At 37.2% G+C, this 9,306-nt stretch overlaps 1 long non-coding RNA gene across 2 annotated transcripts; it reads left to right on the forward strand.

The window, feature by feature from the left end:
• The first annotated feature begins 3,786 nt into the window (after window positions 1–3,786).
• LOC147040032 (uncharacterized) lies at window positions 3,787–8,109 on the forward strand. 2 transcript variants are annotated; one of them, XR_015063148.1, is made up of 3 exons: window positions 3,787–3,904; window positions 4,368–4,420; window positions 6,432–8,109. It is a non-coding gene; the product is annotated as an uncharacterized LOC147040032 (long non-coding RNA). The 2 variants fall into 2 exon arrangements; XR_015063147.1 differs by having other exon boundaries at window positions 3,800–3,904; window positions 4,106–4,420.
• Window positions 8,110–9,306: the final 1,197 nt, after the last annotated feature.

Here is a 9,306-nt window from a genome sequence, read left to right on the forward strand (position 1 = left end):
CAGAATAATGTTGAGGGTGGTCAGATGCAAAATATGCAAAATAAAAAATCAAAAAATCAGTCAAAGTAATATTGGTATATTTTTTTAATATACTACATATGTTTTAGCATTTTGGATTTTGTTTAGTATTTTTAATGGCACAATTATTAAATATTCAATTTGTATTCAATTTGTTTTCATCGACAAATACAGTTAAAAAAGTGAACTAATAGAAATTAACAGTTTTTTGTATAATTACAGAATTACAGGACCTTTTGATTTTTTTAATTGTTCAAAAAAATAATACAACCACTTTACATATATTATTAAAATGTGATTATATTTAGCAATATTAAATTACATTCAATTTTTTTTATTGTTTATTGGCTAGAAATCGCATTATTTTCTCATACCTCATAATGAGGCATAGAGGCCCAAATATGGCTTCTTCCATCAGAAAGACTTACAATTACAGAAGACAATTTGACTGAAAACGTTAAGCAATAACAATACCTGATGTTTAACTCCTTGTGTGTCCGAGCGCAGTTGCAGTTTGAGCCGATGCCTGCCTCGGTTTGTGTGTGTTTGGCGTACAGAACCGCCCAGACTCAACAAGTTAACCTTTGAACTGCACACCACCGCCATCACCGCCCCCCTCCAAGCCCGCAGATGACCATAAATGATCCATGGTCCCACTCAAGATGCCTTTTTGGAGAAGAGGATTGTCGCACGTACCCTCAATCTGAGATCAATGGCGGGAAAGAAGGGCAGGCCCGTATAGGAGGTCAGAGGGGACAATTGTTTTTTTTGTTTTTCTTTTTGGTTGTTTTTACAGGGCTGCTGCTTGGAAGTTAGCATCCTGGTGTGTAGATGAGCCTGGCGACAACCTTTGACCTCTGTGCTCATTCAGGAAATCTTGACCAATGCTACTAAGTTGTATCAAAGAAATGGCTGTGTTTGACTTGAATGGATGAGAATGTGTAAAATATAACTTAAACTTGATGTTAGTTTGACAGATATATCTCAAAAGATGCTGTAAATGTTTTATACTTTGACATAAACCAAAATTAGGCGGTGAGTCGTTTTTTGAGAAAGGAAGAAAGAGAGAATATTTATGAAGTAAAAATCACACTAAAATATTCATGAACGTTGTTTCTTAGCTAGAACCTATTTGACTGTTTGAGCACAAAAAAAAATCACATTTTGGAAAACCAGAAGCCACAAAAGAACATAAACAAAAAATTAATAAAATTTAAAACAATGAGATTGTTTTCCATAATAAAAAAACAAGTTGCAGAACAATTTGAAAAAAAAAAAGTTTTTCACTAATATGCTGTAATAACTTAATTTACTAAATTTAAACAGTCATGATAAAGAATATAAATTAAATTGAATGTAACTAAATTCAAGTAACTTGACTGAAGTCTGAAAACTGTACCAAACTACTAAGATGTCACACAAACTTAATCAATCCTACGCTCTGGCGTAAAAAAGGCCACAAATGCTAAACACCCAAACTCAAAATGGAGTTTCATTATGATCCAGCAGGGGGCAGCACAGGCCTACATAGGAGGCGCACACAAGTCCAGTTTGTATTTATTGCATAACACATATGGCGCATTTGTCATGAAATAGGGTTTTAATGGTAAATGTTACACAACCACACATGTACATCTGATTTGTCCTCATTTAAAAAGTAAAAAAAATATAAAAAAAAAACTCATAAGGCAGCTTTCACTTCCGTATATGTGCTTTTATGTTGAAATCGCTGTGAATGATGAGCACTTTATCATTCTTTTACATCTTCATTGGAACGGAAGCTTCCAGAAAAATTGCTACACACACAAAAAATGACGTCAGGCCATGTAGAATAGTTTTTATGCTGATTTTTTTCTAGCACATCAGAAAGTATTGAAATGTTTCTGTGTTTTGTTTTTAGGTTTGGCCTATAAAAGCTTGCGCATTATGGCTTTAATTATTTAATTACAAGGGATGGTAATTAATAGCGATGACGTTTACAAAGTAATCCACCTGTTTTGGAACTTAACCCTTAATTCATAAATAGGACTAAACATGTCATTAAATAATGAATAATGTAATTGTGAATAATATAAAAATCCAATGCGCTACATAAAAAAAGATGGTCAATTTGGGATCAGTACAACACACTTATCCAACAATGTGATGATGTTGACAAAATAATCAAAATGTGACTTCTGTTTCGTGCAAGAAATTGACAGGACACTAAGGTTTGATTGACATCGAAACCTCCGAGCCAGGCCGAATTTAGCCCCTCCCTCACCCCATCTGCTTGTCTGCTCATTGGTGAGGTTAACAAGGGCGAAGGTCAAGGGTCGCAGACTGTGATTGATTTTGTTGTCTAAAAGCGTTGCCTCCACATGGGTGTGAGCTCAAGCAATGGGATTTTTTTTTCTTTTCTTTTTTTTCTTTCTTTCCTGCTCCTCCACATTCCAAATGAACAAAAGATAATTTTTCAGTTTACACCATGTCATGACATGTCATCTCGAGTTCGGGCACACTATTATTTGAGGCCACCTAAATGCTAAAATACTAAAAAGAATCACAATTACATCTTGGAAGTATCCTTTTATTTCCTTTGCCAGAGGAGAAAATTGTGTTTTCGTCCAAGGAACTAGCGAATGCTGTCTTCGCCATGCCTGCAAATCCAAATATTATTCCGCTCACACTCGGAGGACTCGCCATGTTGTCTTAACCCTGCCCAGACTACCTTCCAATCAAATTAAACGTGTGTTTTCATGTACAACAGGCATGTGGGAGCACCGGGAGAGCAAGACAACTGGATTTAATTTTTTCCTTTTTTTTTTATGAGAAAGGTTTTGTTTAGAGTTCTTCCTTTGTGGTCTTGCAAGCTAGCACAGGTGCTTGTTTCTTTCATGTTTGTGAACAACATAGTGGGTCATTGTGCCCCAATCCATGACATCCGGCTATGGAAGAAGCTTATCCAAACAACAGAAATTGGCCAAACGGGTACAATTTGTGGAAATTGCGCATAGGCTACAGGCCAGAATATGAAAGATGTTAAAGTTGGAGCTATTAATGCTCTATGATGCATGTTGAACAATTCGAATCCTGCATTCATTTCTCATTCATGACATTTTTCTCTGTAAGCTATTTTGTGCTTGTATCAAGCAACACGTGTGAAAGGCGTGTACAGAAATGCATAGTATACTTATAAGGCTTATATTGTCTCAGGAGCAGATGGGCAAACAAAGCTGGGCCTGCTGATTTGGGTCATTGAATTCCCCATCAAGGGCTAAATAACATGAAGGAAAATCCCCCACTTAATTTGCAAGAATTCTTATCAAAAACATGGGAAATCATAAAAGACTATACAATGAATGACTGTTGTTCGATAAATGCAGGGTCATTGTTTATTTTCCTCCAATTTTCCACATCTTGACACTGTTTAAACCCGGAAGTGATCGCAATAAACAGTTGAAAAAAACCCCTCAAAGTTTGGTTTAAAAAAGTTGTACAATCGGCATTTCTTTTTAAAATATCAAATAACCAAGTATGTGCATGTATTTTGTAATCGCAGCGACAGGGTTTTGTTGCGACATCCCGCTGCTTTTCAATGGAACAGCTGTGCGCGTGTGTTTGTGGACGTGTGTGTGAGCGCGTCCAGACGTGGCGCAGGCTGCCTGGCAACTGGCCTCCCATTGGTCCAGCTTTCCACCCCCACCGGCCAATGGTGTGAGAGCCACGATGCGGAAGTTAAAGGCTGACAAAAAAACCCACAACGGAGGCCTCTTAAAAAGACGTGGGGGGGGGGGCAAGAATAACACTCGACACTGTGGGAAAGTTTTGTTTAAAAAGTTAAAAATGGTGGCTCTTTTTAGTAACTAACACAAAAATTCCAGACAACTTTCAAAGCAGTTAAAAGGTAACTCAATTTCCACCAAATATTCCTCTTTTAGTTTTGCTTAAGTGATATCTGTGATATTTTCAAAAGTCAAATACAAAACAGACTACACACAATTCTTATTGAACCTGTGCATGGTTAAATGAAGTAAAAGCCAAATAAATACATTTCTTATGGCTATTTGGAGTAACTAAAAAAATGTGATGACTTTATTTATCACAGGCTTTTCAACTTGGCAAGCTGAGACGTGCCAGAGTCCAACCTGCATTTGCAACAGCATATTGTGGGCTTTTGTGGGATTTGAGTCTCATCTCAGGGGGATCAGGGGTGTTTGTTTTTACTGAGGGCCATGACGCACGTGCTCGCTCGCCAGGGAGGCAGGAACAAGAAACGTTGCAGGAAATCTACCTCGTTAGGCTAACTTTTGAGGACTGTGTGCATGTTGTTGATAAAATACCTCATTTGTTCTGTAATCTCCCTTTAGAATTTCATGGAACCGCAGTTAAAACATCTGCAACCAACACGACTTCAAGTGAGGTGAAGAATTGCACGCAGTTGTTTACAAATACTGGTTTGCATTTGTCAATGTCATTGTAGCAAATCCCATTTTCTGTAAAAATATCTGCTTGGTTGACTCATTAATTGCTGTATGAGGGGAAACATAAAATGGCAAAGTGGTGGAGAGTAACTGACAGTGGGAAGGAAAATCAGCAATAATCATCATGATGATGATGACGATAATGATACAGTTGCTTTTCACATCAGGCACATAACGACTTGGCACAAATGCAGGTTTCGTAAGTAACTCAAATATGCATGAGTTAAAGTCTACATAAACTAATTACATGCCAAATAGTGACAATTTCCACTGCAGTAAATATTAATACCACTAAAATGATTCTTTACGCAATAATATTTGCATGTAGGTCAACCGACGTGCTGACTTGAATTCTCATTGTCATTAAGGCATCAGATGTGCTGGCATGCGAGCAGATTTTTAAATGAAAGTGTCTCACATGAGAAGCACGTCAATTAGTCGCCTGTGGCAAATCATGTTTTCTTCTCAAACGGAAGCCAAACTAAATTGAACATGCGTGTCAGGTAGGGAGCAGATTAATGGAACAGCAGCTCTGTAGAGTAGGGCCTGGCACAATCCAATATTTTTAGAATCTATCGATTATTCAATCAATCAAATAATTGATTTTTGTATGTAGGTGTATTACAAAATCTTTTACTATTGTTTATTAACTCAATAACAAATAACACACAAGAGGGATTAATATTGTACTCAACATTTTGAAACTGATTCAGTTACTGATGTGGTTATTGTTAAAGTAAAATCTGGTGTTGTTTTGAGTGAAACAAAAGTTTTCATGAAAATACAAAGTTGATTACTGTTGAGGCTGACAGAGGACTTTAACACTAAATAAAATGGCTCTAAATGATTATTCCATTATTAAGATAGTTGTCGATTAATTTGATAATTGGTTATTGGTCGATTAAATTGATTAATTTTGACATCTTTAGTGGACTGCCCTATAAGATTTCATGGACACATACGTACGCATATGTAGGCATTGGGATACATGTTTGGAAATTGATTCTATATTTATTCTCAAAACAGAATTCATTATTTGTATTAGAATTACACTCACTGGTACCAAGAATCGGCAGCACAGTGGAAATATCCGCTTCACAATTCAGAGGTTGCGGGTTCGAGTCCATCTCCTGCCCTCCCTGTGTCGAGTTTGCATGTTCTCCCCGTGCCCAAGTGGGTTTTCTCTGGGCACTCAGGTTTCCCCCCCCCCCCCACATCCCAAAAACATGCATGGTAGGCAGATTGAGCACTCCAAAATGCCCGTAGGTGTGAGTGCGAGTGCGGATGGTTGTTCGTCTCCGTGTGCTCTGCGATTGGGTGGCAACCGGTTCAAAGTGTCCCGCACTTACTGCCCAATGACGGCTGAGATAGGCTCCAGCACGCCCGTGATCCCCATGGGGACAAAGGGATACAGAAAATGGATGAATGGTACCAAAAATCAACTATCTATTTTTCATTTCTTGTTTTCAATGGATACAATTAACACAGAGCCCCACATATGAAAAAATCATCTTCATTGTATTCATTGTATTGCCCAGACAATCTGATCTTAATCCATAGTCCAGTCCTAGATAATCATGTCTGCTTCGCTTCACCTTTTTTCAGGCTATGAAAATCAGACAGGATTAAACAGAATCTGCTGAGAAACAAAATGAGTATTTCTGTTTCCCGGACAACAGATGACATTCCCAGATTATTCTGCATCGAATCAAAACAGAACATTTAGCCCAGAAGACGATGCTATTGCGGCTGAGTTGCTTGCTATGACCTTTTGTCACTTTTCATTTCATAAATGCGGTTTCAGATGAAGGCAAATTGAGCAGACAGTTCCGTGACTCTTTTGTGAAGCTCCCCAGCAGATCTCTCATCAGCTCATGATCTCATTTTTTTCTGTCCCATGCTCTGTGAAAAATGTGCTGAAATGCAAAATGCACTTTTCTTTTTTCACAGGCGGGGCCTTCAAAGACTTTCCCAATGGTCATCTGACTCATGGAGGTCAGCATGGCTCTGAAAGGAACTACTATAGCAGGTAAGTGACTCATGCACACGTAAACAAAAGACTCTTTCATACTTGCTATCTGAGCTGTCTTTTTCCTAGCTCAGTGGCCTATGTGAAAGGTGAAATATTTTCACCCTGCAAATTATCCATATTTTCAAAATCATAGGCATCCATTTCAGAAAGAACCAATTGAAGTGGCGCATTGTCATGTCTGACATCTATTCACCCAGTAGATGCGGTTTCCTGCTTTTAGGTCATTCCAGTAATAATTACAGACATGGTGATGTCATCATGACAGTAAGTATTGCTTTCAACAGAAAGAGGTGTGGGCTGATTACAAATATGCTTCAGAGATGTTCAAATGAATCGATTAATCAACAACAAATTATCAAATGAATCGCCTTGTATTCTAATAATTGAGTTATTGTTTAAAACTGTTTTTTTAAACTAAATATTGTCGAAATCTTCTCATTTCAGGTTCTCAAAAATAATTCTCTTAAAGCAGATTGGTTTATCTTCTGTGTTTAATCAAAATAAGACATTTGGAGACATCTGTTTACTTTAGAAAACAATAACTATCACTCCCTCTTGTCTGATATTGCTTAGCTATTTAGAAAAACTAAATAATGCCAATAAACAAAGATAATTGGTTGATATAGAGTGAATGGGAAACAAATGTTTCAATCCAAATAAAATTGTATCCGATTAAGCGATGGAATAATCAATAGAATCATCGATTTTAAAATGATTTAGCCGTAGTGCCATTATGTAGGGGTGAGTTGTGTGTAATGTCAAGTTTACAACCCGAGATGCACTGGCTAAGTCCTTTGTGTTGGAAGCAGTTGTCGCTATCCCAGACGCTGACGTCGACACATTTTTTTTTGTGAAGCCATAAAGACTATGTGAATGCGCACTGCAGCCTTTTCTTACCTAAGAAATGTGTCTATTGCTTTTTAATTTCTGTGTCCTCATGTAGTACAACTAAACTAAAGTAAGGTAAGTAGTGTTTCGCACTTAATATTTTTGTGTCTGTATGCTATTAATTGTTTCCGTTGATGAATAAAATGAATTGTGACATATCTTTTTCCCCAACCTTTTTCCCATTATATCGATCATACCAAGACATTTTTCCAAATTAACTACTTTTTTATGGAGTGACAACTGAAACAAATGCACATACAATTTTTCAACTAAACTTTATTTATAAAGAACTTTTAAAACAATCAATCTAACAATTGGATAAAACTTCCCACAGGTGCACTCTTCCCAGAAGGCGAGACTGATTCCAAATTTTCCTGCCTTATCCAAAATACATTTACATTAAGTACACCTTATTTTCTATCCACTCAAACACCAACATTTCAGAAATGTAAATCCTCTTGAAAGTTGATGATCATTATGTAATGGGTTAGAGGGTTTTTTTTTTTTAAATTAGGATAAACTGTTATCTATGGTTGCTTGGTGACTAATTCATCATGAAAAAAAAAAAAAACTCCCTCAAGGGGAGAGAAATATTTGCATATGCAAAATAAAAAGCCAGGGAGCGTAAACAATCAGTGGGCTGTTTCTAATAAGATTCTTCAAAGAATAAAAGCATATTTAAAAAAAATATTTAACATGAATTTCTTGGGTGTGTTTTTTGACAATGCTTCATTATGACATTCACAAAATGCAGGCTCCTCTTTTCATACCTTACTTCAATCAAAACGGAGCAAAGACTCGATGATGGAGGGGCAAAAAAAAGGAGGCTCGTTGGTTAACGTTAGCCCTGTGCAAACAAAGTGCAAATATGAAAGGTGCTCCGGAGAATAGATAATATTGCTGAGCAGACCCCCCCCACTTTGCCCTCCATTATCTAAAGGTCTCTTTAATCAAACACAGGGTTCACCCAGCCCCAGAAGGGACTGGGGCATTATTATCTTTAACGAGAATAACACGGCAGGTAAGCAGAGAATAATGTTCCTAAGCAACAGCGGACAGTGAATCGTGTCCATACATAAACACGTAGTTTAAAAAAAAATAAATTACCATTTCCCATTCTTAGTCTCGCATGCGAACTGTCAAATACATGCCAAGGCAACAGGTGGCGCTGTAACCCCAAGTGAAGGTGAAGAATGTCATTTATAGAAAAGATATAACAGGAGTTCTATTACAACATATATTACAAAATATTTGATCAGGTAGCAATGGTTCTTTGTGTGAAAAGCAAATTATTGATTCATTTAAATGCACTTTTTAAATGTGCGTGATGGACAGCGAGGCCATCTGCCTCTCTGAGGATGTGCAAACTTGCTTCCAAACTTCAAAAAATAATGGAAAATAAAAAAGAACATGCTCACCTATCTGCGATTACTTATTTATTTATTTTATTTTGTTTATTCTGCTGGCAATTATTGTCTTGAGATGGCTTGTTTGCCATACATGAGCTCTTTTTGGTTTACGTAACCCTCCTTGTCACCATTTCATAACTGCCTTTCCCTCGGACATTTGCTTCTTTGCTTCCCACACAGCTGATGGAGCTCGGCGACATTAGCAATTTTTTTTTTTATGTGTCATTAAGAAAGTATTGCAGTTTTTGTGGGCTTTGTTCGTTTCAAAACCACAAATTACACAACACTATCCAGGGGCTTGTTTTTCCGCAACATTAGAATAATTTTGTCATGATAACTGACCCGGTGACCTTTACCATTTGAATAATTTTGCAATGATATCTGATCCGATGGCCTTTATGCCACAAATACGCCCACCACTCGCAGTTGGGTCTTAGCCAAAGTCTTATGATGTTGCTTCTTACGATATTTTTTTTATTTAGACTCCACTTCATCT

The sequence above is a fragment of the Syngnathus leptorhynchus genome, chromosome 21 (assembly GCF_054491065.1).
Source record: "Syngnathus leptorhynchus isolate UIUO chromosome 21, UIUO_Slep, whole genome shotgun sequence".
NCBI lineage: Eukaryota > Metazoa > Chordata > Actinopteri > Syngnathiformes > Syngnathidae > Syngnathus > Syngnathus leptorhynchus.